Below are 23,087 nucleotides of genomic sequence, written 5' to 3'. Positions count from 1 at the left end.
GAGAAGGCCGAGGGTAAGGAAAGGAGTAAAAAAGTGGAAAATATACACATACAGTACTATATTTATAGATCTACGATTATAGGAATAATTGCAGTTTTAACTTAAAACAAGAGCACACATGAAGTTACCACATGATGTGCAATGGGGTGGGTGGTAAGGGCTATGTGGGAAAAGTCACTCTAAATACACTGGCTTTTGCACAATGCAATCTAAACTAATATTTCATTATCAAATTCTGGTCTCAGTCACACTAGAGTAACTCAATTTAAGTCAACAGATTTACTCTGAACTTTGTCTAAATTGATGTCATGGCAGGATTTGGTTCATAATCTTTCTTTTATTTTTAATTTTTTAGAAGCTTTTAGTAAAAGGTCAAGCTGCTTCTCTCTGGCTTCCCACCACCCCTTCTTTATACATAAAATATTTGCACATGCACATTTTGGGGAACGAAAAGATATGAACTTTTGGAGAAAACAGGTTGCTACCTATCTTCACTATGTTATTTTCAAATAGTCACAACTTTGCCATATCTGCAAGACATATTCTATGTGAGAAGTATGCTAAGCCTGGAGTTTGAAGAAAAAGTTGTTTTGAGTTATCTAAATGCCACTGATGTATCAGTAATTTTTTAACATGAGGGCTTGGGGGAAGAAAGTGAGATACTCTTCCTTTCTTCTAAAAAATTGCATACGTGTCCAAATAGGTACACAAGACAAAGGAGGTTGTGGCTAGGGAACATTGTTCTGCTTGTCTCTTTTCAGGGCAGTGTCTTTTTTCACCATTTGGAGAGCCTAGGGTAGTATGGGCTGCTGTACACCAGGGAACTGAGAACTTCCCCCAGTTATAAATAGAGGTACAGAGCACTTAGAAAAAAAAATTCCCACTGACCAAGATGAAAGGGAAGAGAGCAAGCCAAAAACGGCAAAAGTGAAACATTTTTTGAGCTTTATAGAAAAAGATAGAAAGAGATTTAGTGGCCACATGTAAATCCTGCAGGAGGCAAAACAAAAACTGGGACTCTCTTGGAAAGGCAGAGTCAAGTTTTTCTCCTCATAGAAAGGGGTTGGTCCTTCTTCCTAGTCTGTTAAAGCAGAGGAAGACCCATTGTCTGGAATGGCGAGACTGGGTATGAGAGAAAAAAAACAGTCATTGCAGATAGCTGTTGTGGGAACACTGTTTTTTCTTACTGAAGGGACTCAAGGAGACAGGTTAAAAATATTGGCAGGGCTTTCAACCACACTCTTTCCATAGAAAGGTACTGGCTGTGTGTGTGGGGGGGTGTTGTTGTTGCTGTCTTTTTAATTATCTTCTCAATTGTGTAATTTTTGTAGTTTACTCCTTTAGCCTATGACAATCGCAAAACAGCAACTCTAGTTTTGATTATGGTAATTTCCTTCTAGTAAGGCATACAAATTGTTCAGAATGCCTCAGCATGTATGTTTACTGATTTGTGAATATTGGCTTGGCCTGTGCTTTTTACAATGTTTGCCTATGAAGTGGCATATTTACTTTACAGTGAGTTGGCTTTATTGGGTTTTAAGACCTTAAATGGTGTAGTTCTTTGCTTTGCTTCATTCCTTTTTCTTGAGCCACATCCTGGTAGGAATCTACACTCTCACACCACTTGCCTATTATTGTGTCTTCATTCCTGAGGCTATTAGGTTCTTGCTGTGGTGTGTCCAGGGGTATGGAACAACTGCTTACCCTGAATATCTGTCACTTTTGCTTAAAAATAGCTTTATTGATTAATGTATTATGTTCACTGTTGGCTCATATTTATTGTCTTTCCCCATCCAATCCCCTTTTGCCCCATCCCTACCTCACTCTCAAAAATGGTTTTACTTTTTAAAGAGGATTTTAAAGAAAATTTTAATTGTATTTTAATCATCCTTTTAACATACTGGCCATCACTCTGAGTGCCTTGTCTGAGGTGTGGAGATTGGTTTTATAAAGACATTATTACATTTCCATGAATAAGTTTAATAGGAAATTCTTAACTTTACCATTTCTGCAGCGTGGGTTGCTAACTATTATTTATCAAGCACCAGCAGTGTACTCAGCATTGTATATAAAACTAGAGGTAATTCAGCATTTCTCAGGATTTTTTTCCTCAAATCAGAAACATCTGAGCTGGTCTGAAAGGCCATCACCTTCTCTGAATTCAAATCCCTCAAGAAGATCCACTGCTACCATGATGCCTACAAGAAATTGACTAGAAATGGCAGATAGAGAGGCAATGAGGGATGGTTGATAACCCAAGTTACAGGAAAACAAAAGAACAACATTTTATCATCAAGGACCTTAAACCTGCCCCCATGCACTTCTCAGTGCAAAATAGGGCCAAGATATGGCCAATCACCACCTTTATTTATCCCTGTATCCACTTTTGTCTACCCTGTGTCTATTTTGTCTTTTTGATTGTATGCTCTTCGGGGCAGGGTCTCATATATTTGTATAAAGCTTAGTATGCTACTGAAGAAGAGAATTTCTTAAGGTCTTGTCTACCCTAGAAAAGGTTTCCTGGAAGAGCTATGCCAGCAATCCCTCCTAGTGAAGACGTGGGAGGATTAAACCACCAAAAGAATTCTTTTGCAGGTACAACTTCATCTATACTATGGCTTTTGTTTGCACATTTATGTTGGTTAGGGGTGTAATTTTTTCACACTCCTAAATGACATAGTTGAGCTGTCAAAACTTGTGTGTGTAGATAAGGCATAAGCAATTATTTCTGTGGCAATCATTTATATTTAATTTTCCTGACAAAAAGTTAGGAAGAAAGACAAACAATTCTCCAAAATTCATATTATCTGAAATTCAGAATGCCAATTTCCAAAATGAATATTTTCTGAATTTCAAATATGTTCTCACAAGCTGTAAGGTATTGAAGCTTTCATTTCCATACACACACACACACACACACACACACAAATTGGAATGGGAATCTAGATATGTATTCACAATTTACCAGTTACCAGGATAAAATACGGGGCGTAAAGTGACACTTAAACATAAATTATTGTGATGTAATTTAAAAAAAAAAACTTTCATGATGAAGGGAAAGTAAAAACTAAACACTGTTTTCAGAAAAGCCAAAGAAATTAGGCCCATTTTTTAATTCAAAATTTGCACATATTAGAATCTAAACACAAACAAACAAAGTCTTCCTGTGATTAACTGGGAATTCTCACCTTACCTGATCACTCTCCTTACAAGTGTGTATGGTAACACCCATTGTTTCATGTTCTCTGTGTATATAAATCTCCCCACTGTATTTTCCACTGAATGCATCCGATGAAGTGAGCTGTAGCTCACGAAAGCTTACGCTCAAATAAATTTGTTAGTCTCTAAGGTGCCACAAGTCCTCCTTTTCTTTTTGTGGATACAGACTAACACGGCTGCTACTCTGAAACCTGGGAATTCTCTGGGATTTTGCTCTGGGAAGTTTCATGATACGTTTCATATCTATTTTCTTTTCCTACAATCTAATTTAGGCTAAAATTAATCTTCGCATAAAAAGTCCATATAAAACAGTTATAATTAAACCAGAAAAGAGTATATGGAAGAGGAAGAACAGTGCTTATATAATAAAAACAACTTAACTGGTTACTTTAAAGTTAAAATAAACTTTTTTGGGGGCAACGTTATTGTTGTATTAGGAGAGACAAATTTAGCTTAAATTTAATTAGGGACACTCTCCAACTGCTTAGACTCTTTTACTGACTTACCTGAAAACCAGAGTTGCAATTCAGCTGAAAAATAACAAGAACCCACTCTGGTTTAGTCTGAGGTGTAAAATTTCTTTTTTCAAGTACAGGGGCTTAGCCCTGACATTTTCCCAATACCACATAAAACTTATTTAATTTTTGTATCTCTTAACTTCCACATTCCACCATTTTTCTTTTTGCAAATCTGTCAATGTAATTTAAAAAAACAAGCACCACCAACCCAGACTTCTTTTAGAGCAAAAAGCAGTGCACATATGTTAAGACAGAAAATAGCATGTATGAAGAGTCTGGTGAGTGTGCAGTCCCTTAAGAAATAAATCTCTCTCTTTGTTCTTTAAATTACTCAGTGGTGCACAATGATCCATTTGAAAACAGACCATCTGTCAAAGAAGAAGTGCACTAAAAGTTTAAAGAAAGTCAAACTTGAAGTTTAAATAACTTGACAGTATCACTTAAAATCTGCCACTAATTGTCCAATTCGCCCATAGCTTTTTATTTTTTAAACATTCAAGTTAAAGTTATTATAATTAAACAGATATTTTATTGAATGTTAGGTTTGAGATAACAGAACATTGAATACATTTTCTATAGAAAAGGCAAAAAAATCCACAAGAAAAATGTAAAATATATTTGTGTTACATAATGATAGCGTTCGAATGGGCTAAGCTATTAGTCAACCAACTAACCTCTTCCACAGAGAAAAACACACACACACACTCAACAGTAAGTTTCAAAACAATGCATTTAATTAAGTTCCATATTTCAACAGGAATTGGAGAAAGTTGAATAAATACACCTAACTTGCCTGTAAAAGATTCTTCCAATTCTGTAAAACATACAATAAAGCTCATTCTATTCTTCCACTTGACTGGTGGAGAATATCGACAAACAAAAGTGGATACATTTCTGCTGGGTTGACAGAATGATCTACAACATTTTTTTCTAATTCACTTGACAAATCTTGAACACAAGATTCCAGTCAGCTTGTACTTTTATTGTTGCACTATTTTAAGATGCTGCTACAAACCAGCGACTCATATTAAAGAATTCTGGAGTTAAACAATTTCCATGCTTATTGTAACTACCATGTGGACGTTAACCTTTCCTTGATCTGATAGTAGGAATATGCTGTTTTGTCAGGTTTTATTATTTACATATATAGTCATGAATTGTCTGTGTCCCAGAGGGACATCACCTATTAAGCCAAAGAACAGAACCTTGGGTAAATAAAAGGAGTCTTTCTGTTACTTTAGTAAACTGTAAAAAATTTCCTTAAATTACAGGTTTTTTAGTAAACATTTCTTCACTGAAATGGAGGGGGCATTGTTTGTTTCTTTAAATATCTATAAAAGAAAAAACTTCAAAAAGTAAATTTAAATTTTTTAAATATTTAAATATTTAACCTTTAACCAAACAGGCCCTCATTGGAACACTGTAGTTTTTAAAAAGCCAAACATCACAAATTCCAGTAATTCTCAGTTAAGATTCTAAACACCAGCCTCAACTCTGCCCCTCTACTGTAGCCCACTCCCTTGCCTTACAAGAGACTCTCACCTAGCTGTAATATGAAATAAATTGAAGTTTTTTCCTTTTGCATATGAATTACAAAAGGATGGCCTTTTATTATAACCCACTTCAAGGCCTAGAGCTTGAGGTTGAGGCAAAGCTTCTTAATCTCAGTAAGAGTCTTTTTATTAACTTCAGCGAGCTTTGGATCAGGTCCCATATGAAGTATAGGGGAGCACAAGTCTGTACTGGGAGTGTGTTTAGGATGCTGGAGGTCTGCAATCTGCATGTGTAAAATGGATGTGGTAAAGGCTGATCTCTGGCTTGTACCTGAAGTGGGGAATCTCAGACCAACAGCAAAAGGGTAAACTTGGTAAGGCAGGGTGATCAACAGAGATGTAAGTAGCTCATACATTGAGGGAAATGAAAGACTTTTTGCCCTCTAGATTATACCAAGATGTTAAGTAAGGTTGTTAAGTAATATATATTACTTATATAGTACTACACTGCATATACAGTAGCATTTTATTTTAAAAACATTTGGTGGCTTTTTATGAGTGAAAAACTTTAAAAATAATTATGAAATTGTAACTTTAAAGCATCTCTTGTGATTAATCTCACACTTTCAAAAAATATTCTCCACCAGACAGAAAAGAACTCTTTTTTTCCAGGTAGAATGAGAGTTGACTTTTGACTGAAATCATCTTTCAATGATGGAGTTACTACTGTGATTCCATAATTTTAATAAAGATGACAAATTTATTAAAAACAACCTTAAAATAAGGTTAAGCATGCTGTTTTACACTTCATCCTTATCTTTAGAATTAGAAAAATTAATTCTAATCCATACTTAATGACTATTTTCTTTAGTTAATGGCCTTAGATGAATCTCAGGACAATAAATCAGCTCTGACAATAACGAATCTGGATTAGTAACACTATAAACAGCACAATAGTCTAGAATGGCAATAATATTTAAACAAACCAAGAAACTACTTCATGAGTAAGCTAATACGTCTGAGTGAGGAAGTCCATGTTTAACCTGCTCTGCCAACTTTTTTGGAATGGAGGGGTAGGGAAGTGGGTCCAAATGTTGCTACAAGCAGTAAGGTTAAAATTACAAAAACACTCTCAACTACTAAGAGAAAGCTTCATACTTTCTTTACAGCAACATATTTTAGCATGGTAAACTCATGAAAAACACCAGCAATTACTATGCTCCTATGCATGAAAAAAGTCTAAATTCAAATACACATCTCTTTATTTTCATTTTTTAAAGGGGCACAATTAACTTGAAAATAACATTACCATCTTAAAATTTTGTACCTATTATTCTAAATAAGACTTCAATTATATAACTGAGATTAGAGAATATTTTATATTTTTCTACTTTTTCAGTTTACTTTGCGTCTAGTCAGTTTTACATTTTTGTTGCTAGTGTAGGCAGCAAGCAGCAGAAAGGTGTGCATGCAGAGAGCAGAGGGAAAATATGGATGGGTGTCAGTAGGTTTGGTGGTTTTGCTTTCAGGTCTCCCGCAAAAAGCCCTTCTAAACATGAACAGGTGAGCAGGGAAAACATTTTTTCAAATAAATTTTTAAAAGATTCAAAAGAAACTTTATTAAACTGAATTAATTCAAAGACAAGTAGTAAGTGTTACTTTTTTACCTAGGTGGAGCAAATGCAAAATTAATATCTAACTAAAATTACTCCTGAACCTCTGCAGCGACATGAAACAAAATCATTATCAGGAAAATACTACACGCTTGATTTATAACTCCCTCATCAGCGGTCTTTCAAGAGACTGGTCTAGTTGTTGGTTAACAGCCAAAAATATACACCAATCCTTTTGTTCTAGAAGCTGTGATAGTAAACCCCTTTGTACCAAAAGAATCATCAGTGTGGATGAATTATTATTCTATATTCCTGACCCACCTCTATTTTCCCATCTTTAAACAGTGTTTTACTGGTGTCATAAGATTTCTGTTTTGTTTTGAAAATACAGTTAAGTGGAAAGACTTTGCTTATTAAGTGGTCAAACAAGATTTATTTCTCCTCCACATATTGAGTTTTTATAATTGGAAAATTACCCTATCACCATGTGTCCAGCCGTGAAAAAAAAAATCTTTGTAATCATCAGAGTGGTTTGTTTATGTAAAAACAAGAAGAGTTCCTTTCAGGTGAGAAAACTGTGTTATTCTAGTTTTTACATATGACTTACAGTAATTTAGTGAAACCAGGATCCCAGCTTTTAACATAAAATGTTGCTGCATCAATAATTTCTTTCAGATATAAAAAGTATTTTTGTGACCTATATTTAATAACAGGCTACCAAGTTAAGAGTGAGTGGCTGTTTCTATTAACATTTTCCCCCTGACTTATAATTCAACAGTTTAATTTATTGTATCATACACAGTCTCCATTTGGGTGAATTTTCCTCCTAAAATATGGTTTAAGCACTTTTTTTTTAAAAGGTAAAAAGCAAACCAAAATAATAGTTTGTAATTGGCTCAGAACTTTTGGTATCAGTAAACTAATGAAAGGTTGATTTTAAAAACAGAAATGTTATGGACACTCAGACCATGTTCACATTATATTGCAGTTGAAAATATACAAGTCAGAACTATGTTTTAATGCATACTAAAAAGGTTTAAGCAGAATTTCCTTGACCAGTATGCAGAGGGACTCTTCTCCTCTTGTGTACCTCCAGTAATCACTCTTGCCAGCTTTCCCTCAATTCCCACACTCCACACAAAAGAGATAATTCTGGCAGCTTTATTCCAGGGAGCACCTATCTCATCAACAAGCATTTTGAAGCCTCCAGTCAGCTGAGTTCTTTGGCCATGTCAACACAATAACACTAAGGTAGTGTGAAAGTAACTAGTGTAGTTAACAGTGAAAGCAGAACTGTGTTTGACAACCATTTTCAAACACAGATTTTTGCAAACATGATTTTAGCATATTCTAATCTCCAGGATAGATGAGTTTCTGAAACCATGTTATTGAGTTCTTGTGATGGTTCTTGGGGTACCCAGGACTATAAGTTACCTTGTTACCCAGTTCCTTCTTAGCAGCGTTCTATCCCAGTTTCTGAACTGTTAGCTACTTGCATGGAGTCTGGGCACATAGATTGTTACAGTCATATTTAGAAGCCACAGGAATAGTTACAAATGGTATGTACTCAGGGCTCTCCATTAAACAAAGGAAGTACTTCTGGCCTTCACAACCAAATGCCACATTCTGCTTTAGGAACCTGAATAAAGTATTCTCTTCTCCTGTTTGGTGAAGCCTCTCTCATTAGGGGTCTTTATCACACATTGTCACATTCAGGATTTGACAGCTAAAATGTCTATAACTGGAAATTAGAAAAGAACATTTACTACCTTACAGTAACTGTGTTTCTCTCTTCAAGTGACTGTCCACATGGATTCCACTTCTGGTGACCTGCAAGATGTGATCTCCTAGGTCAGAGGTGGGGTTGGAGCAAACTTAAGAGATTGGTATGGCAGATGAATCACCTGACTGAAACTGAAGTCTAAAACAACCTTTGGTATGAATTCAGGTTGAGGTCTCAGGGTCACTTTATTCTTATGGACCACTGTGTAAGGTGGACCAGCAATAAGAGTCTGAATTTTCCCTACCCTTTTGACTTCTGTTATTGCTAATAAAAAGGCCATTTTCATAAATAGATGGTACTGTGGGCACATTGCTAGGGGCTCAAGGGGAGGACCCATTAACTCAGTGGTCCCCAAACTGTGGGGCACGCCCACCTAGGGGGGCATGGAGAAAGAGGAAATTACTCACCTTGTGCAGTAATGATGGCTCTTTGAGATGTGTGTCCCTATTGGTTCTCCACTTTAGGTGTCTGTGTACCCCTGCACCTCTAATCGGAGATTTTTGGTAGCAGTGTCCCGTTGAGCACACGCATGTGCTCTCCCTCCCTCGTGGTCTGCCTCGAGGCTATTTAGCACTGCACGGGCGAGCCCCCCTCACTTCCTTCTCTACCCCAGAGCCCTATAGAGAACTCCGAAGTAGAGGGAAGGAGGGCGGGTTGTGGAGCACCCATAGGGACACACATCTCGAAGAACCATTGTTACTGCACAAGGTGAGTAACTTCCTCTTCTTCTTCGAGTAGTGTCCCTATGAGTGCTCCACTTTAGGTGACTCCGGAGCAGTACCCACCACTGGAGACTGGAACTTCAGAGCGGAGTCTTTTACTACAGAGAGTACTGTGGAGTCGAAGATGGTGTCAGCGGCAAAATCTTCAGTGACCGCATAATGTTCTGCGAAAGTACGGACAAAGGCCCCAATCATAGCTCTATAGATTGGGGAGATAGGGGTATCCCTATGGAATGTGACTGAGGTAGGAACTGATCTCATGGAGTGCGTATGGACGGAAGCAAGTTGCGCCCTTGCTAAGTGATTAATGCAACTAGAGACCCATTTGGATAGTCTTTGAGGAGATATCACAGAACTTTTGGATCTTTCTGTGGACGAAAGGAAGAGTTTAGGGGATTTCCTGAAGTCCTTAGTCCTGTCCAAGTAGAATGCTAATGTCCTTCTAATATCTAGCACATGCACAATTGTCTCCCAGTTGTCACAATGTGGTTTTGGGAAAAAACAGGCAGATGGATCTGTTGATTCATATAGAAAGTGCAGAAAAAGTAGGGAGAAACTTGGGATATGGCCTTAGAGGTTTTTGTTTTGTTTTTAGTTTTTTTTTTTTTTTTTTTTTTTTAAAGACAAAGGCCGTGAATGATGGGTGTGCTATCAGGGCCACTATTTCTCCTATGTGCCTAGATGAGGTGATGACAATTAGAAATGCTGTGGTCATGGACAGGTGTAAGAGAGAACAAGTTGCCCTCGACTCGGAGGGAGGTCTAGTCCAAGCCCTGAGAACTAGATTCAAGTCCCAGGCTGGAGCGGGCGGTGTCACAAGGGGGAAGAGAGTCCCAATGCCCTTAAAGAGTCTATTCATTAGTGGTTGAGCAAACTCCAAGTGGGAAGCCATTTTCGCCATGAGATGTACCTTAAGGGAGCTGAGTGAGAGTTTAAAATGTAGTGCAAAATCAGAGGGAGGAAAGATGAGGTTGGGTCTGTCCGTTTGGAATGGTACAAACTTGGAGTCGTTTCCATTTTGTAGATAGATATGTGGAGTGGTCAACTTGTGGTTGTGTTGCAACATGTGTTTCAGCTTGTCAGAGCATTCTGCTTCTAAGCCTTGGAACAAAGAAAGATCCAAGCCTGGAGGCAGAGGACCCATGGGTTGGGGTGAAGGGTCAGCCCATTGTTTTGAGAGAGCAGGTGAGGAATGGGCTGATGTCAGAGGAACAAGAGGGCATATTGCCATCTGCGTCAGGTAAGGGAGCCAGACTTGTCATAGTCAAGAGGGGCAATCACAATAACTCTCGCTTTGTTTCGTTGAATTTTCAGCAGAATCTTGGACAGGGTAGGAAACTGGGAAAAGACATACAAGTGGTCCCTGTCCGCTGGGAAGATGAGAGCAACTGCCAGTGAATGTTTCCCCAAAGGGTGGCTATATCTTGAAGCACCTGTGAATTCAGTATACACTCATTGTCGTGAGAAAACTGAGACTGTTGGTTATCCCTTGTAGACAGACAGCTGAGATGAGCACATTGTGATGGGTGCATCAATTCCGAAGTTTGAATGCTGTCTTGCAGAGGGAGGGAGATCTGGCAGCTCCTTGACAGTTTATACAAAACATACAGGTCACATTAAGTCCATCATAACCTTTGTGTGTTGTTTTTGATGAAAGGCAGAGTTTGTGCACAGGCACTCCAGACAGCTCCTATCCCCAAAAGAGTGATATGGAAGGTCATTTCTGTGGAAGGCCATTTGTCCTGAACCTTGTTGTTGTGTAGGGGAGCTCCCCAGCATATCAGGGAGACGTGTCCCAGGGTGGTGAATGTGGGTAGTAAGAGGAGCGCTCTCATTTGTACTGCAGCAGGTTGGTGTGATAAAGTCCAGCCACTGTACCGGGGTTAGTATGCCACTACAATGAAGTGAACCTTGGAGACTACCCTGTGTGGAGCAGTCTGTACCTATAATGATCCTGCCCCAAAGGTAAACAGTAGGAAATCTCCTGTACGATGGTTGTATTGAGATATGGAAGTAGGCACGCTGTAAGTTCAGGGCTAGAAATCAATCTCTTTGCTCTAGAGCTGGTCCTAACTGCTGTGAAGTAAGGTAAGGTGACTTCTGAGTGGCGTGACAGGTGGGAGAGGCAGGAAGGCAGGCACGGGCGGCTGGCATGATGGAATTGGGGCTGACCCCTGTAGTGTGGTGGTGGGCCACCTTGAGGGGCCAGGGAATGATCTCCTCCTGGCCAGTGTCAGATTCGTCAGTAGGTAAGGGTGCTGCTGACTGGGGTATCGGCAGTATACTGCCCAGTGCTAAGAGTGATTCTAGGTGCTGGGATGTGCTCGATATCGGGGTCCTGGTACCAAGTAATGGGGTTCTTCCCCAAGTCTCTAGGGTACCAGAGCTCATGCAGTACCATGGGTTCATTTGGTACCACAGAGGAGGGTCCGTGGTACATTGTCAGGACCGATAGTTGGAGAGAGCACTCCCTAAATGAGAGTTTTTCCCAGTACAAAAAGTTGGTGCCATTTTTTTTTTTTTTTTTTAAGAGACGGTATGGTAATTGTCTCTCCCTGGGTACCGAGGCCACAGGTTTCCAGAGTATCAGTGTTACCACGGGCTCATCCAGAACCACGGAGGAATGTCTGTAGTCGGTATCAATGGTTGGGAAGGTGCAGAACACTTCCTAAATGGGAGTTTTGTTGCATCTGGTACCAAAGGGTTTCTCTGTGCCACTCTTTTAGAGATGGTATGATAACTGTCCCCTCTCCTTAGGGGATGGTACCATTGCCTCAGAGCATGAGGGTGGAAGCCTCTGGTGTCCCGGTGCCGAAGCAGAGCTGACAGCAGGGCTTCTCTGTGCCGCTCTTTCAGAGATGGTACGGTAACTGTGCCCTCTCCGTGCAGTAGTTGCCCAGAGTAGAACTCAGAGGAGCACAGAGCTTACAGAAGCCCCTTGTTGGTGTGGAGAGCAGAGCTCAGAGCAGAGCTCACAGCAGGAAGCTGCTTCTCAGGTTTCAGGTTCCAGAGAGCTGAGCTCACAGCAGGAGGTGCCTCTGCTGGTATTGTCCTACCGAGGTGGCCGCACTGGGTAACACCCCTCTGGCTGGCCAGTTGCTCAGAGGAGCCTTTCCAGGGGGAGTCTGCTGGTGGCTTCTTCTTCTTTTTCTCTCTCTCTCTTCTCCTCTTCACCACTCGACCCCTTTTGAAGTGAAGGCTCCGGGGATGATCCGGGATCAACATGCACCGGAGTCCCCTGCAGATTGAAGTGTTTTCTCTATAGGGAGGAATTTTTACTTCAGCTCCCAGCTCCTGTGAGGCTGCAGTTTTAGGTGTGGAGGTAAAGCACTTCTGTGAAAAGAAAAGGAGGAATTGTGCCACCTTAGAGACTAACAAATTTATTTAATCACTTCTGAGAGGGTCTCCCAGGCACAGTGAGTGTCTGGCCATTACATGAACTGACTCCTGGCAGGAGAGGTACCTCTTGGAGCAGAGAGAGCCAGGCAAGCCCCTGGGCAGGGGGTTGTCATCCTCTAGCAAGTAGGAATATGCAGAAGAACATCGTCTTTACTTTTTTTTTTTTTTTAAACTGAAAAAGAAAATAATTATGAGTCTACTAGATGCCTGGTGGGGGGGGAATGCCCCCAGACAGGGAAGGAAAGTGAAGTTCTTTTCCTTTTTCTACCAAAGGAATAAAATAAAATAAAATAAAATAAAACAAAACAAAACAAAACACTAGCCTGAGTACTTTTAGGGAGAACAAAGGTAACAAAACAAGTAAGACTTATACTAATGATACAGATAAGGAAGAGAAACCTGCTCGTTCAGTCAAAGGCCAAAGGCAGTATAGAAGGAAGTGAGGGGAGTTCCTGGTGCTAAATAGCCTCGAGGGAGAGCACACGCCCGGGCTCAACGGGACACTGCTACCAAAAATCTCCGATTAGAGGTGCAGGGGCACACAGACACCTCAAGTGGAGCACCCACAGGGACACTGCTCGAAGAAGAACATTCGAGGGGGCAGAGAGGGAGCGCCACCCAGTTCCTTTCTGCCTCCAGCTGCAGCTGTACTCCGCCCCCTGCTCTGCCCCCAGCCGCAACTCCACTCTGCCCTCTGCTCTGCCCCAACCCAGCTCTGACATCATTCCCTCTCTGCCCCCAGGCCAGATCTGCCTCTAGCTCAGAGTAGGGCAAATTCCGGCCCGCCGGCCACATCTGCTCTCTCCCTGCTTCCCTCGCAGTCACAGTTCCCCCAGCACCTGGGCAGCATGGCTGAAACTCCGGCCAGGCTATAGCGCGACAAGACACGATGCTCCAGGACGGCGTGGTCAGGGGGAGTTCTGAGGGGGGAGGCGAGGAGCAGGGAAGGTTGCAGGGGAGTGGTCAAGGGGCCTGGGCCCTGCTTTCGGGGACAGGGGCAGAGCAAACTAGGGCCCCCCTCCACCTCCAGCATGCTTGGCCCCTGCCCCCAGCAGCCAAGCCCAGACAGGGAGAGAGCCCTGCCCGACTGCCAGGGACAGCAGCCAAACGAGCAGGGGAAATGCACAGGGAAAGGACTGAGCCTCCCTTTCCCCACCCCACAGGTAACGTGGGGTGGGGAGAGCAGGGAGGGTTGGATAGGGGACGGGGGGCCCGAGGACGGTGGTCAGAGGGTGGGGAGCAGGGGGGATTGGATAGGGGACGGGCATCCTGGGAGATGGTCAGGGGGCAGAGAGCAGGGGTGTTTGGATAGGATGCTGGGTTCCCGGGGGGGGCAGTCAGGGATGGGGAGCAGGGGGGGTTGGATGGGGGTGGGAGTTCCAGGGGGCTGGAATGGGGGCAGGGGCCAGGCCACGCCTCGCTGTTTGGGGATGCATAGCTCCCCCAGCCTTCCCTACCTGGCCCTCCATACAGTTTCTGTACCCGATGTGGCCCTAGGGCCACAAAATTTACACCCCGCACCCCCATCCCCAGTTCTGCCCTCAGCTCTACTGTCAGCCCAACCTCCTCTGCTGAGCCAACTGTGCAGTAATGGAGGGGGTGGGGTGCAGACGGAGTCCACTACTGGTATGCAGGGGGACAACAGAAGTTTGGGCACCACTGCATTAACCTAGCTAAGACTATATTAAGATCCCAGGAGTGAGAAGGCACCTGGACTAGGGGAAACATTAATAAAGCCCTTGAGGAAACTAGCAACTGTGGGATGGGAAAATATGATGTGATCCTGTATGGGGGGGATGATGAGTTGTTATTGCTCCTAAGCACACCCTTAGAGAGCTGATTGATAGCCATGAGTTCTTTCTGGATAACTGGTTGTCCAGAATAACAGAAATCAGAATGTCTAGAGAAGACAGATTGGGCTGTGCTGCCCAAACAGAGCATCTCTTCCATTTCATTGCATAGGTCAGCCTAGGAGAGTCCTTTGCACTTCATACTAACATATTCAGACCTTAGCAGAGCAGCTTCTTTCAGTGCTATTTTACCAGCCAGCATCCATATTGTGAGGGGCAATGATGTTGGGTCCCGATGTACAATCTGCCCTTCTCTCTTGGAGATCATGTCGGTAAGACAGGTAATGTTATCAGGGGTTGTGCTGACAGGTTCATTAGGTTGGAGTACCAGAACTGTCTGGGCCAAGCTGGTGCTAGTATGATTATTACTGCTGAGTCCGGTCAGCGTTTCTTTAGGACCCTTGGTACTAATGGGATTGGTGGGAAGGCATATGTTATCTCTGGAGTCCACAAGACGAGGAAAGCATCTGACAGAGAACCTGGGCTCAGACTCCCATCTTGAGTAGAACACCTGACACTTTGCATTTTTGTCTGTGGTGAATAGATCGACTTTTGAGTGACTCCATCTGTGGAGAATGCTCTGCAGGATGGAGTCTTTGACAATCCATTTGTAGTCAGATGTGAATTGCCTGCTGATCCAGTAAACTAGAACATTCTGCAAACCTGGCAGATACAGAGCTACTGTTATGATCTGGTTATGAACAGACCAGTTCCATAGGCAAACAGCTTCTTGACAAAGGGGTAGATGAACATTCTCCTCCCTGTCTGCTGATCTAAAACTTAGCTGTTGTGTTGTCTGTCATGACCTGGACTGTCAGTCCACTTAGAAAAGGGAGAAATGCTGTGCAGGCTAGCTGAATAACTTTCAGCTCCAGGATGTTTATGCCAAGGTTAATCTCTTCAGTGGTCCACAGACCTTGAGTTGAAGGTGATCCAGATGACTTTCCTGGCTGAGTGCAGAACCATCAGTTATCAAGAGGTAGAGAAAATGATATCCCTTTGCTTACCTGGAGAATGTACCTGTACACTTATGTCCATATGATATCTGTTTGGGAGATATTCGGATTTCAACTCCCCTTGAATGCAACATAGGTGAAATCTGGCATGCTGTGTATCATTAGTGCAGCAAGCCACCTGACTCAGAAGTCTGAGCAGTGTCTTATAGATGTTGGAGGGTGAACCTGCAGCTGGGTTGATGAGGTCTACCATGGTACTGAATCTGTCTTGTGGCAGATAAGCTCTTGCTGTTGTGGAATCCAGCACTGGCCCTGTAAACTCTATTTTTTGGGTCAGCACTAATATTATCTCTGATTACGCGGAGACCCAGGGTAGAGAAAAGTTGTAGGATCATACGAATGGAGATGTTCACATGATGCATGATTGAATGAGCCAATCATCAATGTACAGATATGCCTAAACAAATCCCTGTTACCATGGTAACCAAATGGCAGTTGCTCCAGGTTAATCAAGACACCTGGAGCCAATTAAGATCCTTCCAGAAAGTAGTGGAGACAGCTAGGTTGATTGGGACACCTGAAGCCAATCAGCGGCTGGCTGAAACTAGTTAAAAGCCACCCACTTAGTCAGGTGATGGTGTGTGTGTCAGGAGCTGTAGGAGGAAGCCACGCTGCTGGAGAAACGGAGCAGTACAAACCTTATCAGGCACAAGAAAGGAGGCCCTGAGGTAAGGATGATATAGATATTGAGGAAGTGGGGGCTGCTGTGGGGAAGTGGCCCAGGGAATCGTACTTGTCCTGTTTCCAAAAAGTCAGCTACCAAGAGCTGCTACTATCAGGGTCCCTGGGCTGGAGCCCGGAGTAGAGGGCGGGCCCGGGCTCCCCCCTCACTTCCCCAACTAATCACTGAAACTGGGAGACAACAGAAACTGTACGAGGGAGGATAGCTTCTCCTCACCTCCCTTGCTGGCTTATGATGAAAATGGCTCAGAAGGCTGTGACCCTTGCCTCTAGAGAGAGAAGGGCTTCGTGGAGGGTCACAGTGAGCCCCTGGGGCTAGCGTAATCTGCCAGGAAGCGCGGAACCCACTGAGACAAGGTCGTAGCTTTGTCACAATACAAAAAAATAATTTCAGTTGCACAGAGTGTAAGAGAAGTTGATACAGCCAAGGATACTGTTTCACAGCCACAGGCAGTAAGAAGGAACTGAAGGATGGCTGGCCTCTGGATTATATGCCCTTGGGTGGTGGTAGGGGCATGAGGATACCTAAGGTGCAGGCACAGCACCAATGGACACTGTTGGCTCAAAGTATCCAATCATGAAGTGGAATGCATGTGGACAATCATTCAAAGAAGAACTTTTCTTTAGTTATCCTATCTAGTACTGGGATAAATGCAGGAATTCAGATGCTAGACTTAGACAGGAGATGAGCGAGTCTGCCAACAGCTTGGTCCCATCAGCTAAGCAAGCGGGCCTTGCTTGGAGAAGCTGAAGCAGGATGGAGACACTTTCCCAGTGCAAAGAAGAAGTTTTCCAGCGGGCTGATCTCAGAAAAGAACAACATTGAGAGAAGATGGGGCAGGTAATTGTAGTCCAACAAACTTTGACAAAACAGCCAACTCAGGAGGCTAGTGAAACCCCATTCTCAAAGAGAGAGCAACTGCGAAGAAAAAAATGGATATGTGTTTTTTCCATGTATATTAGCTCAAATATAAAAATAAATTTGCTTTGGCCAAGCTTGTGTTTGCTTTTCTGAACACTTGAAAAATCAAGCTTTACGAGCACAAATATTTGCAGAAAGCCGATTTTAGGCTTGCATACTTGAGCATACCAGAAGTGGCATATTTCATATAGGATAGAATCCTGGTCGACAAAGCAGGGGACAGGGTTCCCTAAATCTTCCCCAAGTCCCAGAACAGAGGCAATTAAATGAGCCAGAATGCATTTTCCACAGCTAGGACCACCCACTTACACACAGTTATTTTGTAAGAATGCAATGAGACCAAATTAAATTTAAACACTGAAACCATCCAATAAATCTTAAAGTAGCCTAAATTTTTTCTAGGAATGAGGCCTTGAGCAAAGTCTGTGTGACCCAGAAAGAAAAAAGGTTTTTTTTAAATGGACTAATCCTGCTTATCTATTTTCCTACTCTTTAAACTCCTATGTTTACCTGAGAGAGTCAAAGCCCCAATGGCATCTTTAAGCCTTATTTCTGATTATCAGAGTTAACCTCACTCAGCCAGGGAACACAAAAATAAGTGATGATCAGTCAATCAGAACTAACCAACCTAGCCAAGTTTTGAATACAGAATAATTAATACTTGTAGCAAATGGTTCGAGATCAATCCAAAGAATTAAAATATCTCACAAACATTAGTAATTTTGAATAATGAATAAACGTAAGAAAATTTTATACTGCTTGTGGATGTTACAGAAATAAAAAAGTTAAAATTTATGGAATAAATTATTTTTTTCAAATTAGTCACTCAAATTAGTGCTCTCATATATAATGTTTTACTAGGATAAAGCCATATTTCAAAATGTTTTTAGATTTTTCATTGGTGCTTGAGTACTTCAAAAGGGTGTGCACTGACAGCACTAAAGACCTTTGTTTACCCAAAGAACTGGTACACCTTGGGTAGTTATCAAATTAAGGCTTTGTCTACACTGCCAATTGAACGACAAAACTTTTGTCATTCACAGGTGCTTTACCCTTCCCCCCTCGAAAGACATAAGTTTTGCCACGACAAGTGGGAGTGTAAATGGCTCATTGTTGGCAGGAGCGCTCTCCTCTCGATAACGCGAACCCTGCTCATAGAGGGTAGAGGTATATTGTCGACAAAAGTGATGACAAACCGCGTTTACACTGCCTGACTTTTAGTGACAGCTGTGTCGCTAAAAGCTGTATAGTGTAGTCAAAGCCTTAGTCTTTCTACATTGCCTACCTCAACCCTATTTTTAAAAGGTGAAGAGAACAGTTCAGTCTCTGACAGCTAAAATCATTGGTTTCTCTGCTGGGATTGCTAAGAATGCTGCCAGTTAGCACTGAAATATGATGGGGGTGTGTAGGTGCAGGTTGGTTTGTGACATGCACACTTGTTCACCACAAACGGCTTTCACATGCACCACTGAGCAGTCAAACAGCATCAATCAATCATTATCAGCTTAACTGTCTTCGTGGTATGCTCTTAACAAATAAAAGGGAGCTCAACACCTCATGGTTTCCATAAATCCATTTACTTTAACACACTCCTAAACTGTTAGGGACACTTAATCAGTTCTACAAACGGCGATCTGACCTGGGTTTTTTCCCCCTTTATAACTGAATCATCATTTATTTTGAGGAGTTCTGGATTCATAGGAGACTATACTTTACAAAGCCCTTCCAGGCACATAGTTAAAGTTTGTCATGTAGTGAGAGATGGCAATCATGAAGAAACAATGTAATTTATAAAGTAGTTAAAACTGGGGTTGTAATAATTTTTCAGAAGTCTGTTTCATGTGACCAGCTACGGAGTGAAATTTTTAATAATCAACCTTATTGCCTAGTACACTGCCTATGCTCTAGGCAGCACCTGGGCAGCATTAAATCATAGCCCTGTGCTTCTCTCAAGGGATTTAAATTTCCAGAGTATTAGAGCAGTTGGCCTCAACCTTTCCAGACTACTGTACCCCTTTCAGAAGTCTGATTTGTCTTGCATATCCTAAGTTATACCTCAGTTAAAACCTGCTTGCTTACAAAATCAGATATAAAAATACAAAGGTGTCACTGCACACTATTACTTAAAAATTGCTTACTTTCTAATTTTTACCATATCATTATAAAATAAATCAATGGGAATATAAATATTGTACTTACATTTCCGTGCATAGTATATAGAGCAGTATAAACAAGTCATTGTCTGTATGAAATTTCAGTTTGTACTGACTTCACTAGAGCTTTTTATGTAGCCTGTTGTAAAACTAGCCAAATATCTAGAAGAGTTGATGTACCCCCTGGAAGACCTCTGCGTAAACCCAGCAGTACACATATCCCTAGTTGAGAACCACTGTATTAGAGTACCCAAAAATACACTTCAGTGTTCACTTAATCTCCAATACTATGATTCCCCAACCCTTTCATTGTCAATAGGCTGGTTTTGTATATGACACTGCCAAAATCTAGATAAGAGAAGTGGAATTTAAAGGAAAAATAAATGAATGAGGTTCTTGCACTCGCAGAACCATATTTTAATCTCTTATGTGCAGTGCCTCTTACATTTGTGAAAAGTATAAAAATTAAGGAGATTTATTTATTAACAAAAGTTGATAAAAGTATTTCAGCCCAGAAAGAAAGAGGAAAAATAGAAGCCAGAGTAAAGAATACACTTCTGGTTCTGTGAAGTGCATTTCACAAAACACTAAACTTGCTGTATTTTATTTAAAAAAAAATACAAAAACACCTGTCTTGTAGCTATGAAATACTTTTTCTCAGTACGGGGTATAACTATATTGTATAACTTTGTAGGTAGGGATAGAAAAATTCAAATCTTTGCTTATGATACATCTAGAGCTGTCAGACCTCAAGCGAAATAGCCTGCTTGGTCACAGTTTTTCCATTTCTCATAAATTCCATGGTATGTATTAATGTGACAGTCGTTTAAACAAGGTTCAGGTAACAGAGGGTGTTATGGGAGAAAAACTAAAATAAATAGACACTCAGAGCTTGATGTTCATTTACATTAAGGCCCTTTTACACCAGTCTGGCAGTGTAAAGCAGCCTTACAGTGAACACAAATGTAATTTACGTAAATGAGTGTAAATGAGAATGAGGCCCCTACTTCTATGCTGGTTTCTATGGCCTCTGGTACCAGCAGGATAACGTTAATACTTCTCAAAAAATAAAATAAAGTGAAATAAGCTAAGCTTTTAAAATGTATTTTTAAACTTGCTGAAGCTTCTGAACTGCAGCCAAATTAAAGTATTTTAACTTGGATTTTATTTATAATTAATTTAATAATATTCAACAATTTTTATAAAGACATCCCACCCATCTTGTAATCTAATAACTGTCTTAAAAAAGAAGCTTTTTTAAAATGGAGAGAGTACTGGTGGCCCACAGATCACACACTGTCTGCATTCCCATCTAGAAGATCGGGGTTCCACTGTTGCTCTGGGATGCTTGCTCATCAAGTGAGGACAAGATGAAAACATGGTGAATGTGGCTTGCTCAACCCCTGGGAGCTTGAGGTTGACTGAAGGGGAAGACTGCTATTGCCATTCAACATTACTCTTTTTTTTGCAAAATAAAGAAAAACTATTAGTGTGCTCCAAATGCAATTCCATTCAGTCCTCCTTAGACATAAAGTTAGTACTTGTGTACAAAGCCTTTTGTCTATGTATAGAGGAAAATGTGTGTATCTTTTCCAGTAATATTTCAAACTTACTTTTAAATATTACACTAAGCAAGAAGAGGTCTCAGGTTCAATCCCGATGACTGGGGTCTGTTGGTGTTACACAGACACAAGCAGGGGGCACAGAGGGATAGCTCAGTGGTTTGAGCATTGGCCTGCTAAACCCAGGACTGTGAGTTCAATCCTTGAGGGGGCCATTTAGGGATCTGGGGCAAAAATAAGGGACAGTACTTGGTCCTGCCATGAAGGCAGGGGACTGGACTCGATGGCCTTTCAAAGTCCCTTCCAGCTCTATGAGATAAGAATATAATATTTGATATGGAGATATACCTCAGTTTAGAAGGAACAAGATAACTCTACTGTTCTAAATTATGTCAGCTTCTGGAATAGAGGTACACATTTCTATATGAAGTAGCTGCTGTCATCATATAGTACATAACATATAAATATATAAGAAACAAAGAGCAATAATTACCCATCCATTGACAACATCATTATTGTACCAATGCTTCTGTGTAGCAGTGACAAGTGACTGTTTTGGGGAGCAGGTTAAAGCCAGAAATATTTTCAATCTGTCCCCCAAAATAAGAGTATGTTAACCTTCTTTTTAAGCAGCAGTATAATCTTTCCCGATAGAAAGCTGTGTGTGTGAAGCACAGAAGTAGGAAACCGGAATTCAGGAGTTCCAATATCTACTCTGACCCTAACTTCTTTTTTGAAGCCTCGGGGAAGTCACCTGACAACTTTCCTTCCATTTACTCAACCAAAAACTTACTTGCTTCACATGGTATTTTAAGTATTAATTAGTGTTTGTGAAACCCTTTGAAGATGGAAAACATTATATACGTTCTAAGCATTATATTCAGAATTGTAACGAATAAAGCTATCCCAAATTACCAGATTTAATAGTAGTTCTGTCTAGCACTATTTGGATTAGATAAACCAATGCATAGTACTCTCTCTTTAACTGAGATTGTTAAACTCTTGGTGATTATCTCAAAAAATAAATGATCAATTGGAGGCGATAGGGGACACGGCATGTAGAAAATAAAACCCTCTTATTCTTTACATTCTTTTAGAAAAATGCGAAGTTTAATTTAACATTTTGAGATATCGGAATTGACCCCAATCCCATTTTGTCACTTTCATTTCCTTTCTGTACATAAGTATTGGAGCATAAGTCTTTTCCCACATGCCAAAATTTCCATTTGAGGCTTCTTTACCCTCACAAACATACTTCCATTAATATTACAATGGAATAATTTACTTTTTTCATGCCGTTCCGTTGCATCCTACCCCTTTCCCCAAACAGGACTGGCAAAGATATGTAGTATTTGTCTGTATGCTGGACACTTCAATCAGCACAGACCAAATCTGTACCATAGAGAAAAAAAATCGACAGAAATCACAAATTTAGGGTCTTTTGCAGAGTTTGTTGTATCATTCAAGAATCACCGCTTTCAGTTAAATAATGATATTTCCAGTCAATCTGGCTATGAACTGATTACACAAGGTAAACGAGGAATGCCCAAATTGTGGCTAACTATGCCCACTGAGCTCCTTTCTACCCATACAAAATTCCACCAGACTGTCATGCGTAAATGTGTCTATGTTTGTGTCTACAGCAGAAATGACCCAATGGCACTGAGCTGCCAGTTTATGGCAAAAGTGAGGGAATGAGTTTTCTTTGTGTTCTTGTCTCTCTGCTGGAGTCCAAACAGAGGAAGTAGAGAGAACAGAAAAACAGGACTCTCAGTTTTGCAGTGGACCTGTGATCTTGCTGCTGACCATAATTATCAGTCAGGCTGATCTCCAGAGCCTGCTCTTCAAAAACCCTAAATCATGAAGCAACTCTCAAGGCAAAATTTCTGGCAACAGCAATTCACATAAAAATATATATTTTTGGTCAAAGTCTAATTCAGAGCTGGGTTATTATTTCTGGTGACTGTCGAGTGTTGTAGCTTTAGCATATTGGTGAACTATTTCCTTTTTGATTAAAAGAGAGGGAGGGGTGTGCTATGTGTCAATCTGTTTGGGATTTTCATCTCCACATCCTCACATACAGACATTTCCACTGGAACTCTGTGTAAATCATATCCTATCAAGTGAATCCTTTTGGGGATTGTTACTTGTGTTAA

General features: G+C 41.0%; 1 protein-coding gene across 3 annotated transcripts in view; it reads right to left on the bottom strand.

Moving 5' to 3' along the window:
* The window catches only part of GNAL (G protein subunit alpha L), a 330,636-nt gene that overhangs the window by 78,279 nt on the left and 229,270 nt on the right, over positions 1-23,087 (bottom strand). The window lies entirely within an intron of this gene.

This window comes from Natator depressus, chromosome 2 (genome assembly GCF_965152275.1).
Source record: "Natator depressus isolate rNatDep1 chromosome 2, rNatDep2.hap1, whole genome shotgun sequence".
Classification (NCBI taxonomy): Eukaryota; Metazoa; Chordata; order Testudines; family Cheloniidae; genus Natator; species Natator depressus.
This window is presented reverse-complemented; position numbering and strand designations above follow the sequence as displayed.